This window comes from Natrix helvetica, assembly GCF_964273705.1.
Source record: "Natrix helvetica genome assembly, chromosome: 1".
Taxonomy (NCBI): Eukaryota; Metazoa; Chordata; class Lepidosauria; order Squamata; family Natricidae; genus Natrix; species Natrix helvetica.
The window spans coordinates 171,019,866-171,043,936 of record NC_138548.1 but is presented as its reverse complement, the minus strand read 5'-3'; positions in this window follow the sequence as shown (position 1 = coordinate 171,043,936).

The window sequence follows — 24,071 nt, the reverse complement described above, 5'->3', positions numbered from 1 at the left end:
ACGCCCCCCTTGTCACGGCTGCCACATGGTCATCCATCGACAGCCGGGCATCTAGGAGGACGCCCAAATTGCACGCCCGTTCCACAGGGGGCAGTTGTTCGCCCCCTATGGCCAGTGATGGAATCAACTGGTTGAACCGAGGTGCCGGTAACCACAGCCACTCGGTCTTGGAGGGGTTAAGCTTGAGTCTGTTGTCTCCCATCCAGACCCGGACGCCTTCCAAACACCGGGACATCATTTCGACAGCCTCGTTGGGGTGGTTTGGGGTGGAAATGTACAGCTGAGTGTCATCAGCGTACAGATGGTATCCAACCCCAAAACCACGGATGATCTCACCCAGTGGCTTCACATATGTGTTGAACAGAAGGGGCGAGAGGACCGACCCCTGCAGCACCCCACAGGTGAGTGACCTCAGGGTCGACCTCTGCCCCCCTGCCAACACACATTGCGTCCGGTCGGAGAGGTAGGAGCCGAACCACCACAAAACGGTGCCCCCAACTCCCATCCCCTCCAGCCGGCGCAATAGGATACCATGGTCGATGGTATCAAAAGCCGCTAAAAGATCTAATAGGACCAGGATAGAGGAACAACCCCTATCTCTGGCCCTCCAGAGATCATCAACCAACGTGACCAAGGCCGTCTCCGTGCTGTGACCGGGTCGGAAACCGGACTGGCGTGGGTCTAGATAATCGGTTTCTTCCAGGTGTCGCGGAAACTGCTGTGCCACCACGTTCTCTACAACCTTCACTAGAAAGGGAAGGTTGGAGACAGGACGATAATTAGCTAGTTCCATCGGGTCCAGGGAAGGCCTCTTGAGTAAGGGCCTCACCACCGCCTCTTTCAAGGCGGCCGGTAAGGACCCCTCACCCAATGAGGCGTTCACTAGGCCCAGGAGCCAGCCTCGTGTCACTTCCCAGGATGCCAGTACCAGCCAGGAGGGGCAAGGGTCCCATAAACATGTAGTGGGTCGCAGCCGTCCGCGTAACCTGTCCAAATCCTCGGGGGCAACAGAATCAAACTCCTCCCAGAATGGTCTCTCAAGACTCCTCCGGTCCACTGAAGGGGGCCCATCCACTCCAGATCTGAGCGATTTTGTCCTGCAGATATTCCCCAAACTCCTCTGCTCTGCCCTGTAAAGGGGCTTCCCGCGCCCTCTGTGATAAGAGGGAGCGGGTTACCTGAAACAGGGCAGCAGGGCGGTTATCGGCGGACGCAATAAGAGCGGCACAATGTCTACGTTTGGCCGCTCTTAATGCCACAAGGTAAGTCCGTGAATAGGCTCTTACCTGTGTTCGATCAGATTCGGAGCGCGAGGACCTCCACCTGCTCTCTAGGCGTCTCCTATGGCGTTTCATCACCCTCAGGTCCTTGGTGAACCAAGGAGCCAGGGTGGTTCGTTGCCGTAGGAGAGGCCGCAAAGGCGCAACCCGGTCCAAGGCCCCAGCAGCCGCCCTATTCCAGGCGGCCACTAGGTCCTCTGACCGAGAGCGGGTCAGGGCTACAGGAAGTGGCCCAAGCTCCGTCTGGAATCTATCCGGTTCCATCAGGCGCCTGTGGCGGTACCAACTTGGACAGTCTGGTTCCGCCTCCCCGCGGTGGGGGGTAGCGCCAGGGAAGTCGAGCTGGAGAGATGAGTGATCTGACCATGACAGGGGGGTAATGACCAAATCCCCTATTCCCAGATCACTCGTCCACTGCTCAGATACAAAAACAAGGTCCAGTGTGTGACCACCCTCATGTGTGGGGCCCTGAATTAATTGGGTCAGGTCCATGGCTGTCATGGAAGCCATGAACTCCCGAGCTACCTCGTACGCTTCCCCCGTCAACGGCAGATTGAAATCCCCCATAACCATAAGTTTGGGGGTCTCAACTGCCATTTCTGAGATCAGCTCGAGGAGCTCGGGCAGGGCTGCTGATGCATAGCGAGGAGCCAAGTATACAATCAGCAAGCCCCACTGCCTCCCTGGGCCCCATTTCACACCAAGGGACTCACACCCGGATATCTGAGGTACAGTGAACTCCCTCGGCTCCAGACCTTCCCGTATAACTACCGCCACCCCACCACCCTTACCCAGGGCCCGGGGCTGATGGAATGCACGCAAATCCGGTGGGCACATTTCCACGAGGGGTAAGCCATCCTCGTGGCCCAACCAGGTCTCCGTTATGCCTGCAAGGTCCAGCTCCCCCTCTGAGATCAACTCATTAATGAGGGGGGCCTTGTTGATCACGGACCTTGCATTGCAAAGCATCAGCCTCAGGCCCTGGCTCTGTAGTTCCTGGCCACCTAGGCTGCGGGGGTTGGTACAAGCAACCGGGCGTGTCCAACAGCCACGGTCTCCCAACCGACTATGAGATCTTCTTCTGTCCTCGCACCCACCCCTCCCTACGACCGTTGTAATAGGGCAACCCTCTGTTGGAATGTCATTCTCCCTCCCCCCCTCACTACGCTCACTTCCCTCCTGAACTCACCTGTTCGCCTGGCACTGGTCCCTCTCCTGGCCTGATTAACCCACCCCCCACCCTGGAACCCCCTAAAATGGATAAAAAGCATTTCATTAAAAAACCCCTAGGTTTGCGCTTCCTCCACCTCTCTAGGTTCACAAACCCGTCATCAAGGTGGGCCCCAAAGGGGGCAAAGGGCCATGCCTGCGAGAGGGGGGACTCCCGCAGCAGGAGCAAGTCCGACCTCGAGTTCGTAATGGTAAAAGCTATGACAAAGTCCAGGTGCTGTTGATGTTAAAGTTAGTAAGCCAGGATTCCTAATGGGAGGAAAGCAATGTCCACAATCACATCTAGGTGGGAAGATATTATGTTGGTCAGGTGATCGGTTGGTAGATGGATAATAAATAAATGGAGGCCTGGAGGCCTGGGTGCGGACCATTGTGGGCGAAGGAGAGCAGATAGTTTGTAGTAACTAGTTGTTGTAAAATAGCAGATGGCGAGGGGGAGAGGGGGAGAGATAATAGGGGTAACCCGGCAGGTGAACGCTAAAAGTCATCTAGGAGCAGTTATAAATGCCAGGAAGATAGCAGGATACCAGATGTTAAACGGGCAGATTATAGAAGGTAGTCATCAAGGGGCACCTGGGCACAAGCCATGGCAGGTAGCTGACAAGAGGACAATAAATCCTCAGCCTGCCAGGTGAGGGGGCTCCTGCCTGTCTCTAGGGCAAGCCCTGCCCTGCCCCTAATGCCATAGTTCTTCCCCCTTCTGCCTGGCTCCAGCACAGCTTCCAGCAGCTAGTCCTGGCCTCAACCTGCCTCCCCATGCTTCCGCGAGCCTCAGCCGCTGCTCCTGGTCCGGGCGCCGTTCCAGCCGACTTACGGTCCTCTCGAAGGCCTCTCGAAGGCCTCCCGTCGGCGTCCGGCGTCACGGGCCACCCTCCGTCCTCGCGCTGCCCTCCGATGGCTCTCACCAATCTATTCAGACCGCCTTCGCCGCCGCCGCCATAATCGGCCTCTGACTCCAACCGCAGTCCCCATACCAGCCGGTGCTTTCTTGATCTCCCTCTGGCTATTCGACCACCCTGACGGACCAATTTAGGTCCCAAAGAGAGCCAGGGTGGTCGTTGAGACTCAATCCCGGCCCAAAGGTGGAAAAAGGGCCGGCAGCAACCCCTTCTTCATCAAGTAGCTCCGTAGCATTTTCGGAGCTCAGAAGTCAGCCGCCATTCCCCCGGAAGCTCCTCCCTTTCTGGTTGGAGCTACCAGTTCACCCAAACCCATCCAAATTGGTAGAATCGGTAGAATCCCACCCAGATATTGAAACTTTCAGATTCCCTTTTGTTAGATACTTGTACTAACTGCAGTGGTTTCCACCAAGGTCCTCTGTTCTGGCGAGAACAGAGGTTTAGTCCTATTGGTCGAAGGGTCTGACAGCTCCCTATAAAAGGGCTGCTGTCAGATTCAACCTTTGCTGGATTGTTCTCACTTGTTGTACTTAATAAAGAGCTGTTGTTACCATTAAGCCTATGTGTGCCTATCCATTACCCAATCTAACACCCTTTGCACACCATCCACAATATGGAGGACTATAAAAGTATTTTCTAATAAATACATTTTTTAAAAAAAATGCATACTTGGTCTGGATATAGCAGTGAACTGTTGTTGCTAGGAATAGGCAGTGAAGGATAGCAGAACAAACCCCCCCCCGTGTCTAGGGGGGAGAGGGAGAGAGAGAAATAGAAGCAAAGAAAAAGGAGACACCATTTCCCCTTTGCCTTCTGCTGTCTGGACAACAGAAGCAACAGCTTTGCCTGAGTGTTTTGCTGTTGAGGAGAAAAGCAGTCAGGCTGTGCAGAAGTTACCAGAAGGAATAGCATTCTTATGGAAAGTGTTCCAGAAATTCAATATTCCTCTGAAGCAAGAAAATAAATGGTGGTTCTCTCTGTCTGGCAGCCAAAGCGGAAATGACCATGCAGGAACAGATCCAGTTTCTGCTATGAAGTAAACCAGATCAGGAAACTGATTTCACAGGAATGCTAAAATTCTGCTTACTGAATAAGCAGATCTGCCCCTGTCTTCCCTCCTAAACCCCAGGATCCAAGGGGGACCCTGTCTGATTCATAGTTAAGTCTGAGAGTCTGAGAAAGTACTTCTTTCTCATACTCTTGCATCCCCCTCATTGGCTTAAGTCATGCTTCTTCTGCACCTACAGTTGATCTAATGGCTTCTGGTTAGCAACAGCAATAGCCCTTAGACTTATACACTGCTCCACAGTGCTTTACAACACTCTCTGAGTAGTTTACAACATCAGCATATTGTCCCCAAAAATCTGGGTCCTCATTTTACCCATTTTGGAAGGATGGAAGGCTAAGTCAACCTTCAGTTCATCAAGCTTGAACTTCTGGAAGTCAGCAGAGTTAGCCTGCAATAATGCATACTAACCATTGTGCCTTCTCCAAGACTATTTCCAAAGTTCTCTGCAGCCAGATGAAAGGGAAATGTCCTGCAATGGGCTACTTGGAGCCCTAAAAGGTACTAACTTACTCAGGTTCCACCTATGTCACATATAAAGTTTGCATAGGAGTCTGTTTTCCATGGTTCAACAGAAATCCCTAGTTCCTATTGAACTTTATCTGTTTTAGTCTATTTTAGTAGCAAGCTGGGCTCCAAATGGAGGGTCTGATATGAGGATATGACTTCAACTTCTGGTAAGCAGGTCGTCTTGATTCTGGACCATCACTGAGAGTCTGCAGGAACTGAGACAGAACAGAACTCACCTTCTCACTCTTCACCTATGTCCCTACTTTACAGCAATTGATTGACATTAATCTACATAAAGATGAGTTGTTTCTTGAGAAGTACAGTACACAGTATACAGGCTGTGGGTCAGCAGTAAAGGCTGAATTTCTCCAAAGGTGCAAGTCACTTCTGATCTAAAGCAATGATACTTCTTTGGAGATTTGGCCTGAAAGCTGAAAAAGACTGTTTTTGACTTTTGCATAAATGAGCTGCTATCATCTCCTGCAGTTGAAATTTCTGGCTTACAGTAGGACTCAAAGTTAAGCAGCCAGGTTCTAAACTGCAGAGAAATAATGTTTGCTTAACAAAACAGCCAAAGTATATAAGCTGTTTTGTTAAGCAAATATTATTTCTCTGCAGTTTAGAATGTAACTTAACTAATGCTTAGTGTTATGAAAACTTTATTAACACAACATAACTAAAGTCAATGTAACTAAAGTGTAGTTGGCAGTGTAGTTTATTTCCCGAGTTGAAGATCTATAACCCGATATTCCAATATCAAACCAGAGAGAACATGACAGTTCTACATTTCAATGCCATCTTTTTAATTTGAAACTTGATCATCCTTCTGTGTGATGTTCATAAAAATGCAGGATGCACTCTGTTTTGTTTATTCTGAAACATAATACAGAAGGTGGAAAGCAGCGTCAAAAAGGAGCCATTGGAACAGCTATAATTCTGCACTGATATGTTGTGTAAACTTTTCATTGGTGGTTTTTGAGATCTTCTGGCTGGACAACTTAATAAAGTTTAAAAACCAAGAGATAGAAGAATGCTATCCTGGAAGAACTCAAGGGAAATTTAGATTTGTACTTTGACAGAAGCTGTAGAATGCAAACCTGTTGTTAGGAATAAAGTCAGCTGGGGCGGGGGTTGATGCTGGAGGGAGGTATGGGATGGTCAAAAGATATGAACAGGCTTTTTGAAGAACAGCATTGATGGAAATATATGGGCTAGGCAGCAAGCCATTAGAAAAAAGACAGATCTCATCACACACTAGCTGGCTAAGACACAATTTTGAAAATGACTGGTGCTCCTGGATGAGATTCACATCAGCCAAGCTAAGCCATGCTTTCTCTCTCCCCCCTCTTCTCTTGAAAACACAAAGTGTAATGGGATAACAATAGCTCTCCAATGTTGAAGAGGATGGGATTGTTGTAATTAATTACATGAATATTATTTAGGGAAAACACTTTATTTGGCTGTACTTTTAAAGAGTACACTTCACATGCCACGAGAAGTGTCACTAAGAAAGAAAATGAATTTCCCTATTTACTGAACATTGCATTAGTGCTTTGAAAACATAACTAAAAGCAACAGCACAGTCAAGCCAGTAAGAGAACAGAATAAAAATACATTTAACCCTATATGGGATATGCTAGAAAAGTCCTTTCACAAGAAGGGAATCCAAGAAGGACACAAGTATTGCCTGTGTCAACCTCCAACAGTGACAGGGGTAGATAGCTGCCAAGCAGCACGGGAGAAAGGAGCTGAATTAAGCCTTATAAGATATGATGTAGCAACTCAAAACTCATTTCATTGGGAGTGGAAGAGACTATCTGGAATGGAATCAATATGCCCTGGACTTAGTCTCAGAGCTCTATCCCCTCCATTACTGTATGTTTGTAGTTTGTATGCACATTGAGAGCTTATGCACCAGAGACAAATTCCTTCTATGTCCAATCACACTTGGCCAACAAACCTATCCTATCCTATCCTATTTTGACTGACAATAGGACCAAAGATTCTCACTCAAAATAGCTATTTGTCTAAGAGCTATACTTGCCCACCAGAAAGCTTTCCTTTTCATGACACCCAATAGCTTATTATCGGTGCAGTGGAAGGCAGTGACGTGCGATGAGGTTTATGGCTGGTGAGGCTGGTGACGTCATCAGCGCAAGCCACGGTCCCCTTCATGTTGACTCAGGAAGGTGGGGAATGGGACCACGTGTGCAGGAGGCTGAAGCTGCCTCAGCCTCCTGCACACGTGGTCCCATTCCCCTCCTTCCTGACTCCTGAGTCAACATGAAGGGGACCATGGAGCGCGCTCTGTGGGACCGTGGCTCACGCTTCGCGGTCCCCTTCATGTTGACTCAGGAAGGCGGGGAATGGGACCACATGTGCAGCAGGGAGGCTGAGGCTAGAGAGCCTCTTGCACACGTGGTCCCATTCCCAGACCACGCCTTTTCCCTTTCCCCTTTTCTTTTATTTTCATGATGAGAGCAGTGAGGCTCTGCCTCCCCTGCCTCCCCTGACCGCACGTCCCTGGTGGAAGGAGATGTAACAATATCCTAGTTCAAGATCAAATATGTCTCTATCACCTAGGACATTCACACATGTTTTATTGTGCTGCTTCGTCTCAACAGACTGGCGTTCAAACTTCCTAAACTGAAGGTCATGTCTAGCTGGAAAAAGGATGCCAGTCTGAAGAAAAGCAAGATACTTTCAATAAACCCTTCCATGACCCCTTATGTAAGCAATTCAAATTGCATCAGGGAACAAAAATGATATTAAAATGACACACAAGGATGACCTTTCCAAACAAGATTGTGCAGACATTCCCCATAACTCTTCCCATTTGTACAGCTGATCACTCGGTTTTGGTAAAGCAGTGATGGATGTCCCCACAGGGTATCTCCAAAAGATAATGCTGTCAGAACCATTAATTTTTCCTAGGTTATTCTTTTTGTTTCTCAGAGTAATAGGGACAAGCTTGTCGATGAGTCATCCAATCTTCCTTTAAACCTATTTAAATAATTATGGGAGCCTAGAAATTCTTTACAGAGCCATCAGCTGTTTGGTAGTTCAGACCATTAATGTTTGGATTAATGGTCACCCCAATCACTGTTACAACCAACACCCAATATTTCTTCCTTGAGAAACTCGCCTTTTAACCCCTATTTTTCTCAGATAGTTTCTATAAGATCTACCTCTATAAGCACATTCCCAGCTAAGTGACAGCACCTAGCCAGTGACAAAGGTAAAAGGAAGCAAAAGAAAAAGAAAATCCTATGCCAAATTGATTCTAGTTTGTGTTAGAAGATCACTGGGAAATTCTGGTGTGGGTTGGGTTTGGGTTAGGCTAAGTACTTCCGTGGTGTTTTAAAGAAAACACCATGGAAGCATTGAGGGGAATTAAAACCAACCTGAAGAAAATATTATCTTTTATGTATGCTTATGGGCTGAGCGTAAATTGCAGTGGTGCTGCTAAAGCCAAAGTGCTACAAAATATGTAGTACTAATCTGCAGCCTTGCATATCTTCCAACATTTTCCAGCTCTGAATTCTGCCAAATTCAGGACCCCCCCCCCAAAAAAAAAACGTTTTCTCTAAACAGGCTATGTTCATGTATTAAACGGGTAGCTGGATGTGTTTCCATCAGACAAATACTACTGTAACTTCAAATCGCTTTCCCAAGGCTAGTTGTGACTTTATGAAACTAGGGGGTGTTCCTTTTGAAACATATGCCATGCCCCATTCCTTACAAGAGGACAAAACCAGTGTGGTAATTGGAATAGCGAGACAACCACCACTCTATTCTTTGCATAGACTGCACATCCCCAAGGTAGCCAAAATTTTGTCACTGTTATTTTAAGGAAATAGATCATATTTTAGATAGCCAAGTTATGGGGCAGTGATAATGACAATAAAAAGGAGTCATCTTAAGTAGTGGCAAGAAGGAGGCGACCAGCAGACTGGAGACAAGACATAGGAGACAGTTGTTGGATTTGCCAGGAAGGTGGACAGTTAAAATGGGGCAAGAAAGAAGTCATGAGGAAGACAAAGAAACAGGTGTTAATAGTAAAGGCAAGGATACAGGTGGCAATGTGGCAGGAAGGTATCCAAGAGAAACAGGGGACGTCACTTCTCAGACCTTCAAACAGGCATCGAATGGTTGAGATCTTGAGAGCCAAGCTGTTGCTCATCGTGAGAACTAAGCAGGTCATTTAAAATTTAAACTTTCATCGGATAAAAATCCAACATGATATTCTTAGGAACTACTATATAGTATTAGACTTTGGAAAACACCAATGTGAATTAAACGTTTTTGATGTCAGACAACAAAGACTTTTCAATATTTTTGTGGTAAGCTGTCCACATTATTCTCAACCAAATATCAGCTGGCATGTTAATGTGTATTGATAAATCGTACAAGATTAAAGAGTGTATTTGTGAGGATGATCAGATTACATCAGAAATGAAAGTCACTTCTGAGGCCATTATCGCAACAAAAATAGGTTTGCACAGAGGATAAAACCTGATAACACAGATTAGTTTACTGATCTGTCTTTTCAGAACATCTGTGAGTTAAACGAGGAAAACATTATAAGAGCTCTGATACAAAAAATTAAAAGCCATATATATTAAAAATCAATAAATCTTTGGAGAAACTAATTTACTTCAGACTTTTTGGTTTCTTGTACCAGTAATAGGCCTCAATTTTAACAATGGATAGATAATGTATTTCTTTTTCCCCTGAGAAATGGTCTTCTAGAGCTGTACTATTTATAAGACCTTTAATCATACCTGGTCTTCAGGATGCATATAGCCAAAATATGCTTGTCCAGTAAGCAATTCAATCATTTAAATTACATCAATTAACATGAGATATATTAAAACAGAAGGCTGATTCTAGCTTTGGTCCAGATGGTTTTAAACTAATGATCTCAACCTTATATCACTGTGTTATCCCATATTACTGTATGTATCTATTAAATATTTAAACAGATTGTCTGGGTAGGTCTATGAAAGTTTTAGATATTTAACAGAAGCAATTGATTTGGTCCTATATGATCAATTATAACCCAAATTAGAATCCTCAGATACTACTATTAATTTTCTTAGTTGTATTAAGAGTTCATAGATGCATACTTTTAGTATTTAAATTGGGAAATTGTGGTTAATTATTAAACAGTTAACTTTTGACTTATATGTTAATGTAGATCACCTATTCATAGATAGTAGTATTTTAATTTCTTACAGGCATAAAATTTATATGTGTAGTTGTTTAACACTGTGAATACTGGTAGTGAAGACTAAATTGTAATAAAATCAGCATTATAATTTTTGGTTAAATATGCATTAATGTCCTTCACTGGGTCTTTGACAAATTAATTCTCAAACTTTAGTCTTTAAATACTTAATACATTTAAATACATGTATTAATTGTTTTCCTCAAAATTATTATTATTATTATTATTATTATTATTATTATTATTATTATTATTATTATTATTATTATTGCATCAACAGAATTGTATCACAGCGGCCAGTTGTTTCGCCGGATTTGGCATTGATTACTAGTCAGGCCCCACCCAGGGGCCTAGGACGTCGTAACGTATTTTTGTAATATGTGTGCGGATCCAAGCAGTGCAGCCTTTTGCATTTGACTGATGGTGATTTTGTCAATTTTTAACTGTTTTAAATGTAATTCCAGTGCTTTTGGAATAGCACCCAGTGTGCCGATTACCACTGGAATTACCACTGCTGGTTTGTGCCATAATCGTTGAATTTCAATTTTTAAGTCCTGGTATTTTGCGATTTTTTCATATTCCTTCTCGGCGACCCTGCTATCACCTGGTATTGCGATGTCTATGATTGTAACCTTATTTTTCTCAACCAGTGTGATGTCTGGTGTATTATGCGCCAGTATTTTATCCGTTTGTATGCGAAAATCCCACAAGATCTTGACCATCTGACCCTCGATGACTTTTTCAGGCTTATGTTCCCACCAGTTTGTTGCTGTTTTAATGTTATAATTTTTGCACAAATTCCAGTGGATCATTTGTGCCACTGAATTGTGCCGCATTTTATAGTCAGTCTGCGCGATTTTTTTACAGCAGCTGAGTATGTGGTCAACAGTTTCATCAGCTTCTTTGCAGAGTCTGCATTTGGCATCATCAGAGGATTTTTCGATTTTGGTCTTAATGGCATTTGTGCGGATAGCTTGTTCTTGCGCAGCCAGAATTAGTGACTCTGTTTCTTTCTTTAATGTACCTGCTGTTAACCATAACCAAGTTTTTTCACTGTCCACTTTATCTTTTATTTTCTCCAGAAATTGGCCATGCAATGCTTTGTTCTGCCAACTCTCCATTCTTAATTTTATCACATCTTTTTTGTATTCTTGTTTCGTCTGTTGGGCCTTCAATAGATTTTTGTTCTTTACTTCGATTAATAGATGTTCTTGACTTTCTTTTAAATAATCAGCCAGTGCATGTTTTTCTTCTTCAACTATTTGCTTCACTTGTAATAATCCTCTGCAACCTGATTTCAGGGGTAGGTATAGTCTATCAATATCACCACGTGGATGTAAACTGTAGTGCATTGTCATTAGTTTCCTGGTTTTTCGGTCTAAAATGTCCAAATCAGCTTGTGTCCAGTTAACTATACCAGCTGTGTATCTTATAACTGGTATTGCCCAGGTGTTTATGGCCTTGATTGTATTTCCACCATTCAATTTAGATTTCAAAATTTTCCTAACTCTGTTGGTGTACTCTCCCCTGACAAACTTGAACATTGGGCACTATCTAATAAAATGAAATTCAATGGTGAAAAGAGTAAGGTTCTACATTTAGGCAACAAAAACGGAATGCACAGGTACAGTATAGGTGATACCTTACTCAGTAGTAGTAACTGTGAAAGGGATCTTGGAGTCCTAGTGGACAACCATTTAAATATGAGCCAGCAGTGTGCAGCAGCTGCCAAAAAAGCCAACACAGTTCTAGGCTGCATCAACAGAGGGATAGAATCAAGATCACGTGAAGTGTTAATACCACTTTATAATGCCTTGGTAAGGACACACTTGGAATACTGCATTCAGTTCTGGTCGCCACGATGTAAAAAAGATGTGGAGACTCTAGAAAGAGTGCAGAGAAGAGCAACAAAGATGATTAGGGGACTGGAGACTAAAACATATGAAGAACGGTTGCAGGAACTGGGTATGTTTAGCTTAAGAGAAAGAAGGACTAGGGGAGACATGATAGCATTATTCCAATATCTCAGAGGTTGCCACAAAGAAGAGGGAGTCAAACTATTCTCCAAAGCACCTGAGGGTAGAACAAGAAGCAATGGGTGGAAACTAATCAAGGAGAGAAGCAACTTAGAACTGAGGAGAAATTTCCTGACAGTGAGAACAATTAATCAGTGGAACAGCTTGCCTCCAGAAGTTGTGAATGCCCCAACACTGTAAGTCTTTAAGAAGATGTTGGATAGCTATTTGTCTGAAACGGTATAGGGTTTCCTGCCTAGGCAGGGGGTTGGACTAGAAGACCTCCAAGGTCCCTTCCAACTCTACTATTGTATTGTATTGTATTGTATTATTAATAGTTTTTACTTCTCCATGCTTGATGTTATCCAACTGCAGAATGCCTAAGTATTTGTAGGCTTCATTTTCGTTGCATTTAATTAGTTGGCCATTGGGCATTTCAATTCCCTCACACGCAGTTGTTATTATTATTATTATTATTATTATTATTATTATTATTATTATTATTATTATTATTATTATTATTATTATTATTATTATTATTATTATTATTTTTATTATTATTCAGGATTGTATGATGCACCCTGATGGGATAAAAAAATGCAGGGAGAGGGTTAGAAAGTGTTTTAGATGATGGTTTATGGGGCTGGGGTAGATGACATCACTTGCATTTAACTAATTTTACATTAGTCTTGATATGATCCCTTAAGCACTAAACCTGTGATGGCAAACCCATGGCATGCGTGCCACAGGTGGCATGCGGAGCCATATTTGCTGGCACACGAGCCATAAGCATCAGTAAACATGTGCGGTGGAGGGCCTGGGGAGGCCGTTTTCACCCTCCCCAAGCTTCAGGAAAGCCTCTGGAGCCTGGGGAGGGCAAAAAACAGGTCTAATGGGCCAACTGGAAGTTCGGGAAGGATCCGTTTCCAGATTCTGGAGGGCCCCTGGAGGGGCGTGGGAGGCAATTTTCACCCTCCAGAGCCTGGAGAGAGTGAAAAATGGGCCCACCACAGATTCGAAAACAAACTTCCAGTTGGTCCGCTGGGCCTGTTTTTTGCCCTCCTCAGCGCCAGAGGCTTTCCCGAAGCCTCGGGAGGGTGAAAATTGTCTCCCCAGGCCCTCCACCGCACATGTTTACTGGTGCTTATGGCTCCAGGGCTCCAGGGCCCCTCCAAAATCCAGAAACAGATCATTCCCAAACTTCCAGTTGGCCCATTGGACCCGTTTGTTGCCCTCCCTAGGCTCTGGAGGTTTTCCTGAAGCTTGGGGAGGGTAAAAATGGTCTCCCCCAGCCCTCCACCCCTATGGGGGGAGGTCATGCACACACACGCAGGTGGGTGGGCACATTGCATGGGGGGCACACAGCACACACTGTAGCACACACACGCACAAATTTAGCACGCCTTTCCAAAAAGATTTGCCATCACTGCCCTATACTTCTCGATGTGTGCTCACATAAGTGTGTAGTTTATTAGTGTGACATTTTCAAAAACTGAAATGCGAAGGAATGCATTAATACATTTTATTGTGGAAATCAAGCAGGAATGAATTAAGTGTATATTTACTATCTGGTTTAAATAGATATATTCAGTGGTGGGATTCAAATAACTTAACAATCGGTTCTCTGCCCTAATGATTTCTTTCAACAACCTGTTCACCAAACTGCTCAGAAAATTAACAATTGGTTCTCCCGAAGTGGTGCGAACTGGCTGAATCCCACCGCTGGATATATTACACATAAGAGGTAAAATTCCTTCTAGCAGCATTAGAATCACAGTGAACGCATTGGTTCTCGTAGTTGAGGCTGCATCTGTAGTACTTTAATTCCCCACTTAGGCAGACACTTCTTCTATGTACCCGTAGAAGGCAAATTAGGATGACTTTACGTCTATCAGTATGCTCCTTTCTGCCCATTTTATCCTGTAGAGCAAAGTTCTCTTGAGGGCTCCTGACATATAAGGCCTGATCAACCCATTATTGCAAATTAGACAATAATGAGGCAGAGGAACCCTGAGGTTTTCAGCCTGCATATTCTTTCCATCAACTTTAGTTATCAGTGAGGCCACAGATTAAATTGCATTTGCTCTTCCCACATAATGAGCAATGTGTAATTTTATACTAGTTTATGTACAATTTCTCTCAGCCAGGGCATAAAATTTTGTGACGAGGACAGAAGCAATTGGAAAAAGGTTGTCGCGGCTTGACTTCAGGTTGCCTTTCTTTGCAACTTAGCCTCCTGGAGAAGCTAATATACAGGCAACTCACCACTAGGCTTCCAGTCATTCCCATTGCCTTGCCCAGGTGCCTCAGAGGTGTTTTGACCCACCCAGAAGGCTTTTATCTATAGCACATTGCTCTATCTTGCACGGCTGCTTTGACCATTTACATTTGTTAGACATGAAATTGGTTCCTGTGAATCAGGGGTAAGCATTGCAATTCCTCTATCTGCTGACCACACAATGCCACAAGTATCTAATCATTATGCCGCCTGCTGCTGGCTGCTTTTGCAGGAGAATATCAAGCCAACCTTAAGAAATCATTTGGACAGCAGAGACACACTCTACTCCCCCTAACCTAATTCAGTATTACTTATCTTGCCAACACCACATTACCTGGAAGTGAGAGCACCGGTCCTACTGGCTCACTTGGCAGCTGATCAAAGAAAACAGCATTATTTGATCGTGAGGTTGTTTTGCCTTATCTTTATTAGGTGTTTTGTTGTTGTTTTTAAGGATTTAGTTTTATTTTGCTTTTGGCCATATTCACTGATATATATGTTTTTGTCAGTATCAATGAGCCAACTACGTTCAAGCTAAAACAATTTCTAATTTTTCCAATAGCCGTTTATGGCCTTGGAATTCCAATCTTCTGTTTATTCACTTGTTATTGCTAGGTTTGCATTTTGGCCCTCAACAAATATTGCACCAATGTGACTCCAATGAAAATGTAGAGTGTCAGTCAATATATGTAATTATCATTTTAACAACTTTTCCTCCTCCTTGTATTCAGGTGTCATGAATCAGCTATACATACAGCCTTTTCAACTGAGGTATTTTTGTGTGCAAAGGATCGCGTACTTTTTTTTTTAACCTCCCAGAAGAGCTGGATTGTTCGCTGGACAGTTTTATGTTGCATGTAAATAAAACAGCAGCTTCAGCAATTAACTCTTAGAATGATTTTGTGCAGACATAGATGTCAAACTGGTTAGACCAAAGCATCAGACTGTGTTTTATTTCCTCAAGTAAAAAAAAATCTTCGGTTTACATCCTTGTTTATTAAGGTGCTTTTTATAACTTTATCTTTCTTGCATATGATCGTCATCGTCTAGACTTAGTGGCTTGTAGGAGACTAAATGAGCTTGTTGGTCTGATGTTTAAATAACATCATCTTATAAAAGTTATACCTTGCTTTCATTATTTATATGAACAGATCAGCAATGTTAGAAAGCTTCCACAGATTCTACATTTTGGGAAGATATCCTGCAACTGAAAGAACATGCTCCATTCCAATTTGGCATTACTGACACCCAGAACAGACATACCCCAAGCAGGAGGTCTGACTCTGTTGTCTAAATTTGATCTTCCCACTCCTTCCTGTTAACCCTTATACAGTTGCTTGATGACAAGAGTATAGAAGTTGCCAATGAAACAGGTTTCTTCCTCTTGGCTGAATGACCAGTGGTTGTCCACATTGACTTTCATTTAGTAATAACTCCAAGGGCATTCCAGCAGTTTATTTGAGTCCATCCATCCACCTTATTTGTCACCATCTCTTTCTTCTACTTTCAATAGCTTTGCCAATCATAAGCATTTTCCCCTAATCTTTCATCTGCTGTGTGTTTCTGCTTGTTGACTATCAAGTCAAGGACCTGTCAGTTTCTATTGGGCATATTACTGATTGTCTGATTCTTCTTGTAGTCCATGGTGCACTTTGTAATAGTCTCCAAATATATAATTTGAAGTTGGCTTCTTTCTCGCAATGTTTCTCTCTGAACTTTTATAGCAGTACATCCCAATGCGCTGGAAAATAGTTGCTTTCACTTTCTGATATTTAGTATATTGAAAGTCTTTCTCTTTCATGATCTTGTCTAACTTTTTCCATTGCACTGGCTCAGAATGGTCCAAGGCCACCCAAATTGCTTTATCAAGGTGAATAAGGTGGCCTCTCCACTTCAGTGAAGTGAATCATGTTGCCTCCATCACCAAATTGCTTTGTCAAACAGAATCTATGTCACTTCACACAAGTCTCCCGTTATTTCTCCAGCACATTGTCCATCTTTATTCTTGAACTTTGATAGAAAACAAAGCTATCTATCACCTTCACTTCTTTGCCTTCAACTCTAATGTGTAAGTATTTATATAAGCAGAAATGTGCTATACATTTAAAAATAACTGAAAGAACTCTATGCACACTAAGCATGTAGGTTGGCATTATCTTCTTAATATACAATGTTTGCTCAGATTTTTCCATTTTACTTTCACAATGAGTCCTTCTAAATTTTCTTCACTTTGACTTTCAGATTGTATACCCACCGAAACATCTAACCGTGCAGGAATTGCAGCAAGTGTTAAAGTGGTAGCACATCAATGGCAATAGATGGAGAACCAAGTTTGATACTTTTCAAAGAGGCAACTGGACTTTATGGTTTTTCTTTGAAGATGTTTCGCTTCTCATCCAAGAAGCTTCTTCAGTTCTGACTGCATGGTGGGGAAATGAAAGGATTTATACTCTTTGCAAACAGCTGGTCATTTGCATTCTTTTAGCAAGTCATTGAGGCCAATTGGAGGTTTATCTTTGTCATCAGGATCACATAAGTGATGCAAATGGGTTTGGAGCCTTCTTGGAACTGTTGTAGACTGGACATAGATAAGGTTGCATCCCATCCCCTCTGTTGACCTAGAAGGCCCTCTTTCAAACTAGCGGTCCTCTCTGTCCAAAATGAGGTCATTGCTGTCTTCAAAAGAGTGGGCTTTGCCTTTTAAATGCAGATGGACTACTGAATCTAGTCCTGATCGATTTGTTCTCCTATGTTCTCCTATGAAAAAGGGGTCAAAGAGTTTTCCAGTTGCTTCTTGGAAAGGCACCTTTGGGACAACCATGACCTGGATGACTGAGACTCTCCATAGACAAAGTTTGGCAGCCCAAAGATGGAGAATTATTGGCAAGCCAATTAAGGTGTCTACATCATTTGCAGCAATTGGGGCACTTCCTCATAGTCTGAAACTTTTTGTACCAGAATCCCTAGAGGCACTGACAAATGACTGTACTTTGGCTGGTATGGCATTTCAGTAGCTTCAGTCTTACCTATCTCACTGGATGCTCACCATTTCATGGAATGGTTCCATTTCTCCATCCTTTCCATTATGTATAGGCATTCCTTTGGGTTCAGTCACTTCAGCCTCAAAGAATTTTTATTATTCCTTTCTAATTCCTTCCTTTTTTACCCCCTTCTATTAGGGTCCCTGACTTCATCTTCTCATTCATTATCACAGCTACTTGAACAACTGTTTATCCATCTGCCCCTGCTCTTAATAATAATGTGTAAGACTCTTTTTCCAAGTGTCTAGGCAAGGTTTCTGATTGGAAGCATTTTCACCATTTTCTTTTAAACAGGAATAAAACAGAGATTTTTGTATTCCCTTCTGATCATCCCATCCCATCTCAATCTCAATCTCAATCTCCTCTCCCCTCCCCTCAGAACCCAGGCTGAGTCATATTTCAACAACAATTTACAAGGAAGTCAAGCTAATGATCCAAATTTATATTATAGAATTTTCAAATTCAATCTAGTTTTTACGAGGGTTCTCTCTTGTTTATCAGTTTTTCTAATATTGTCCTATCTATCTGAAGATACTACAGCCAGTCACAGAGAATATTTACTGGAATAGCTATGGTACTCCCTAACCAAGGCAATTTTAACTTTTGCTGTCTTGAAATATCTGCTCTTATATTTTCCTAGATGTTTGAATAATTATTTTTTAAAGTATTATTTATATTTTTGGCAAATAGATGTCTTATTTTAATAGTAATATTAAGCCTTTTTAATTGGTATAAATAATGATTTTCTTCCTCAGTTGTGTATTGGCAATTTTTAAATCCTTATTGATCTAATAACTTAACACTGAATCCTAATGCTATATGTATTCAATCGTTAATTCTAAAGAATCCTTTGGCTGAGTAACTGTTAAGTACAATGTTAGAATTTTCAGGAGACACACTTATACTAAAATTTGTGTGTGTGTGTGTGTGTGCATTTTCATGGGTACAGGTATACAGGTCTTGGCGTATTCAGGTCTTTTGCCGTGTAAGATTGATAGTATCTTGGCGATGTTTCGAGGAGGTCCCACTTGCCATTTTCAGGTTGGTGTCTTCGGCTTTTATCAGCACAAATACAACACAAATATAAAAAGGCAACATTAAAAATAACAATATGGGTTTCTGCCTGGATGGTTTTCTGTGATGAGCCGAAAGGACAGAAAGAGGGAGTGATGAGCTCCCTCCCATATTTGGTCATACCAGGGGTTGTAACACAAACACATACTTATTTCCCTGGCTCAGCTGATAAAGGAGGAGAAGCCTGTGGCATAGTGGCTAAGACTCTTGCCTAGTGTATAATACAGCCCAGGTTCGAATCCCAGTAAGGGTATGGCTAGCTGATGAGAGCTAAATAGCTCGAAATGGATCTATACTAGTCTCCCTTTATTTTATCAGCACAAATACAACATATATATATATATATATATGTGTGTGTGTGTGTGTGTGTGTGTGTGTGTGTTTTCGTAGATTTTCACGGGTGTAGGTGAAACAACAAAACCAGCATATATATATATATATGTGTGTGTGTGTGTGTGTGTGTGTGTGTGTGTGTGTATATATATTTCTCTGCTCAAATTCTCTCACAAATGCAATCATTTTCAGTAGCATTATTGCCTTTTATTTTATTGTATAACTTACTCTAACTCCTGCTTGTTAATATGTTATTCTATTATTCTCCATTATACATTCTTTGAACTTGCTTTACTACTTTTCAGAAATATATCTGGGTTCTTTGGGAGTATCAAATTTCCCTTGATCTTCTCTGGTGCAATAGTGTCTCTTGCATAGATGTATTCAATTTACATGGACATGGGAGAAGGATGCCAAGTAACAACACCTTGAAAATTATACACATTATGTCATTCTTCCCTTTGTGGCCATTCTACTATACAAATGTCCATATGGAGGAATCATGCCTAAACTTTGAAGGTTTGTGTTAGATTCGGGCAACGAGAGAACAGACTGCGGACACGTAGTGACTTAACAGCTCTTTATTAGCAGTAGTAGTGATCCAGCTTGCTCTGTGGCCGGAGGGTTCCCCTTTTATAGGAAGCGGGTACGCCTCTCGACCAATCAGAATGATACCTGTTTCCCGCCGTAGCGACGGACCAGAGAGGAGACTTGCTACGATATATGCTAATATCTAACACCCCTCCCCTCTTAGACGGAGTATTCCGGTTTGTTACATAATCCTTAAGATAAGTGGGTGTTTGCCTTACACGGGTGGAACGCCGCAGTTCTGGTTGATTAGGAGTGGTTTCAGGATCGGTTGCTTTTTCTGTTTCGCGTTCGGGGGTCTGCTGGCTTTCGTCGCTTTGGCTTTGTTCATTTCCGCCTTCGACCTCTTGTTCTACCCTGGGCTCACCGGTGTCCTGGTTTTCTGTGTTGGGGTCCTCGGATGGCTGACTTGGTGCTGGCAGATAGTTGTCTTCTGCCGCCCGCAGGTCGGAGTGAGTCAGGCGACCTCGTAGTTGATCGATGTGCCTTTTCCAATTTCGTCCATCTTCAAGCTCTAGCATATACGATCGCGGACCCGTGATGCCAATGACCCTTGCCGGCATCCACAATGTTCCCCCTGCATAGTTGTGGGCGTATACTGAATCCCCTATGCTAAAATTCCGAATTTTGCTTGTAGAGTCTGGGGGCAATGTGGCAGAGTAATATGGGTGTAGACGGTCCAGATGAGACCGTAGACGGCGGCCCATGAGTAGTTCAGCAGGGCTCCTACCCATCGTTGCGCTGGGGGTGATATGCTGAATTAGGAGGTAATGGTCAATGCGTGTTTGCCAATCACCTGGGCCCATCCTAGCGAGGGCCTCTTTTGCGGATCGCACCATTCTCTCCGCCTGTCCATTTGAAGCCGGATGGAATGGCGCGACAAGGGCATGCTGAATTCCCTGACCTGCTAAGTACGTTTCGAATTGCATGGCCGTGAATTGGGGCCCATTATCGGAGACCAGGAGGTCGGGCAGGCCATGAGTGGCGAAAAGTCGCCGTAGAACCTTAATGACTGCCTCTGCCGTGGTTGAAGTCATTAGGACTACTTCTAGCCATTTGGAGTATGCATCCACAACTATAAGGAAGGTCTGACCTTGGACTGACCCTGCGAAATCGATGTGTATTCGCGACCAGGGTGCTTTAGGCTTCTCCCATTCCATGGCTGGCGCTTCCGGGGGTGCTGGTCTCGATTCTTGGCATGGATCACAAGTGGCCACCCATTCCTCTATTTCTTTGTCCATGTTGGGCCACCAAACATAACCTCTTGCTAATGCCTTCATTCTAACGATCCCCGGATGCCCCACATGTAATGCTTCTAATACATTTCTACGTAACGCATAAGGAATAACAACTCGATCCCCCCACAATAAACAACCTTGCAACACAGAAAGTTCATCTCGTTTCCCCCAAAATAGCTTGAATTCCGGGCCCACGTTTCCTTTCGGCCACCCCCTCCAAACCCAGGTTTGCACTTGCTTTATTATATTGTCCCTAGCAGAGAATCTGGCAACGTCGCAGGAAGAAACCGGTCCTGAGTCCAAACAGTCAATCAACAATACCAGTACCTCGGGAGTGGGGTCTGGCAAGAGATCCGGAAGTGGGCAACGGCTGAGTGCGTCTGCATGTCCTAGGGTGGACCCCGGTCGATGAATTAACTTGTATGAGTACGCGGCCAGGAAAACAGTCCACCTGGTCATGCGTGGAGAAAGGGAGACTGGTGTGGGGCGGTTTCCTGCCAAAAGTCCCAACAGCGGTTTATGATCTGTGATCAGTTCAAAATCGCGGCCGTAGAGGTATTCGTGGAAACGTTTTACTCCAGCAACAGCAGCTAACGCTTCCCTGTCCATCTGGCTGTAATTCCTCTCGGCCGAAGAAAGAGTCCTGGAGTAAAAGGCGATGGGTGCTTCGTTCCCGTTTGGCATCCTGTGGCTGAGGACTGCGCCGACGCCGAATGGGGATGCATCGCAGGTCAATACCAGTGGTAGCGTCTGGCTGTATTGCACTAGCAGCGAGTCAGTGGTGAGCAGGCGCTTGACTGCGGCAAAAGCTGCTGCTTCGGATCGTCCCCATCTCCATGTTGCGTTCCTTTGGAGTAATCGATGAAGTGGTTCAGCAACGGTCGCCTTCTGTCTCAGAAAAACGCTGTAGAAGTTAAGTAGTCCGAGGAAGGCCTGCAACTCGGTCTGATTTCGTGGTGTGGGGGCGTCCTGGATCGCCTTAATTTTCTTTGAAGTGGGGTGTATTCCCTGACCATCGATTCTATATCCCAGGAATTCTACACTAGGCACGTTAATTTGGCATTTCTCTTTTTTGAGGCGGAGACCCTTCTCTCTGATTCTGGCCAAAACAGTTCTGACTCTTTTTAGTAGCTGCTCCTCGTTTGCAGCGGACACCAAGATGTCGTCGAAGTAGGGGATGACTCCCGGTATCCCTTGCAAAAGCCGTTCCATGACGCTCTGGAACAGACCTGGAGCAATACTCACACCGAATTGTAGCCGGTTGCATTTGAATGCTCCTCTGTGCGTCACTATAGTTTGGGCCTATAGTGGGGCGCTATCCACGGGCAGTTGCTGGTAAGCTTGTGCCATGTCTAATTTAGCAAATATTTTTCCTGGTCCCAACGAGTGCAATAAGTGTTGTACTACTGGCACAGGATATGCGCTTTGTTGTAGCGCGACATTAATTGTGCATTTATAGTCCGCGCAGATGCGGACTGACCCGTCTGGTTTGACTGGGGTCACAATGGGAGTTTCCCAGCGCGCGTGATCCACCCGCTCAAGGATTCCTTGCTCTACTAACTTATCTATCTCCTTATCTATTTTTGGGCGGAGTGCAAAAGGCACTCGTCTTGGTTTAAGTCGGATTGGCGCCACTTTGGGGTCTAAGTTGAATGAGATTGGTTTACCCACATACTTACCAAGACCGGGGCTGAACACATCCTCGAACTCCTTAAAAATCTGTTCAGCGCTGCTGTTCTCCACGCGTTGATCCCGGTGACTTCTAGCCCCAAGGCTTCAAACCAATCTAGTCCTAGAAGGTTCTGTAACGGCGCGCTGGCGATGGTCACGGGCAGCTGGGCTACGATGTCCTTGAAACGGATTTGGAAGGTGCCTTGGCCCACAATGGGGACTCGGTTCCCCTGGTAGTCTCGTAGCAGGATGTCTGGTGCACGTAGTTGGCTCTTTTTGAGGCTAGGGATAGCCTTTTTCATGGAGGCCCATGAAATGATCATCAGGGACGATCCTGTGTCAACTTCCAGCTCGCAAGGAGAGCCCTCCAAGAGGACTGTGACTTTCAGCTTTTTAGGCCGCTTGGTGTGGACTTGACTTATTGTGGTGAGATAGGTTCACAATTCCTCTCTCTGGGTCAACTCTATCTCAGCATCGGTATCCTGACAATACTCTTGTTGAGCGTCTTGGTAGAGCGCTCTTTCAGCTCTTTGTGTGTAATCTCTCTGGGAATACGCCCTTTCAGCTCTTTGGGGATTGTCTCTCTGGGTAAACACTTGTGGATTTCTCTCTGGGCGCCCTTTTTGATTTTGCCAAGCCCCTGGGTTGGGCTTCTGTTGGCGGTACATTGGAGGCTGCCGTGAGGAGGCAGGGACTTCGCTCCGGCACACTCGTGCGATGTGCCCAAGTTTGTTGCAGTGTGAACAAACAACGTTCCTGAACCGACAGGTAGACCGGGGGTGATTCCCTCCGCAGCTTGCGCAGGGCGGCAAGCGGAATCCGGGTCTCCCCCCAGGCCTCATGTGACTGCTCCGCATCAGGTGACTGTCCTCGAACTCGGGATCCTCGTAGTCTGGATCTGTGTCCTCGTAGTGGACTCTGGTGTGTCTGGGTGCTGGCTGGCTTACGTGGAAACCGCGTTGTATTGTTTCCGATGATCTTTCCGCTGACTCGGATGCTCTTGCTTCGTTGAGTGCTATTTGGAGGGTTAAATTCGGGTTGGACAATAGTTTTTTCTGTAGCGAAATGTCCTTTAACCCACACACAAGTCTTGCCAGGATTTGCTCGTCCAGATCCCTGAACTCGCAATGAGTCGCTGCTTTACGTAGAGCTGCAACATATTGGTTGATTGATTCTCCCGCCTTCTGGTTCCGCGTGTTGAATTCCTGGCGGCAAACGTGGCGGGAAGGTTTTGGCGCGTAATGAGTCTGTAGAGTCTGTTGCAACGCCGTCCATGATACCGCTTGTATCGGAGTAGGCGCAGTGAGGTCTCTGGCCGTGTTGAAAACTTCTCGCCCACAGTAGCCGAGGAAGATGTTTTTCTTTCGGGCATCGGTTATCCCCGTGTATTCGTTCGCTTCGAGAAAGCACTCGAAGCGAATCATGAAAGCCTCCCATTCGTCCTTCGTCGGGTCGAATGGAGCGGGAGGAGTGTGCATCGCCATCTTCTCTTCGTTTGAATTTGCCATGCTGCGGTGTCCTGAGATGGCTGCCGGAATTTCTGCCCAATTCCTGGGCTGGATCGAATCCTGAGATTCTGAAGTAGCTCTCTTCGTCCTATCTGTCTCTCGATCCCACC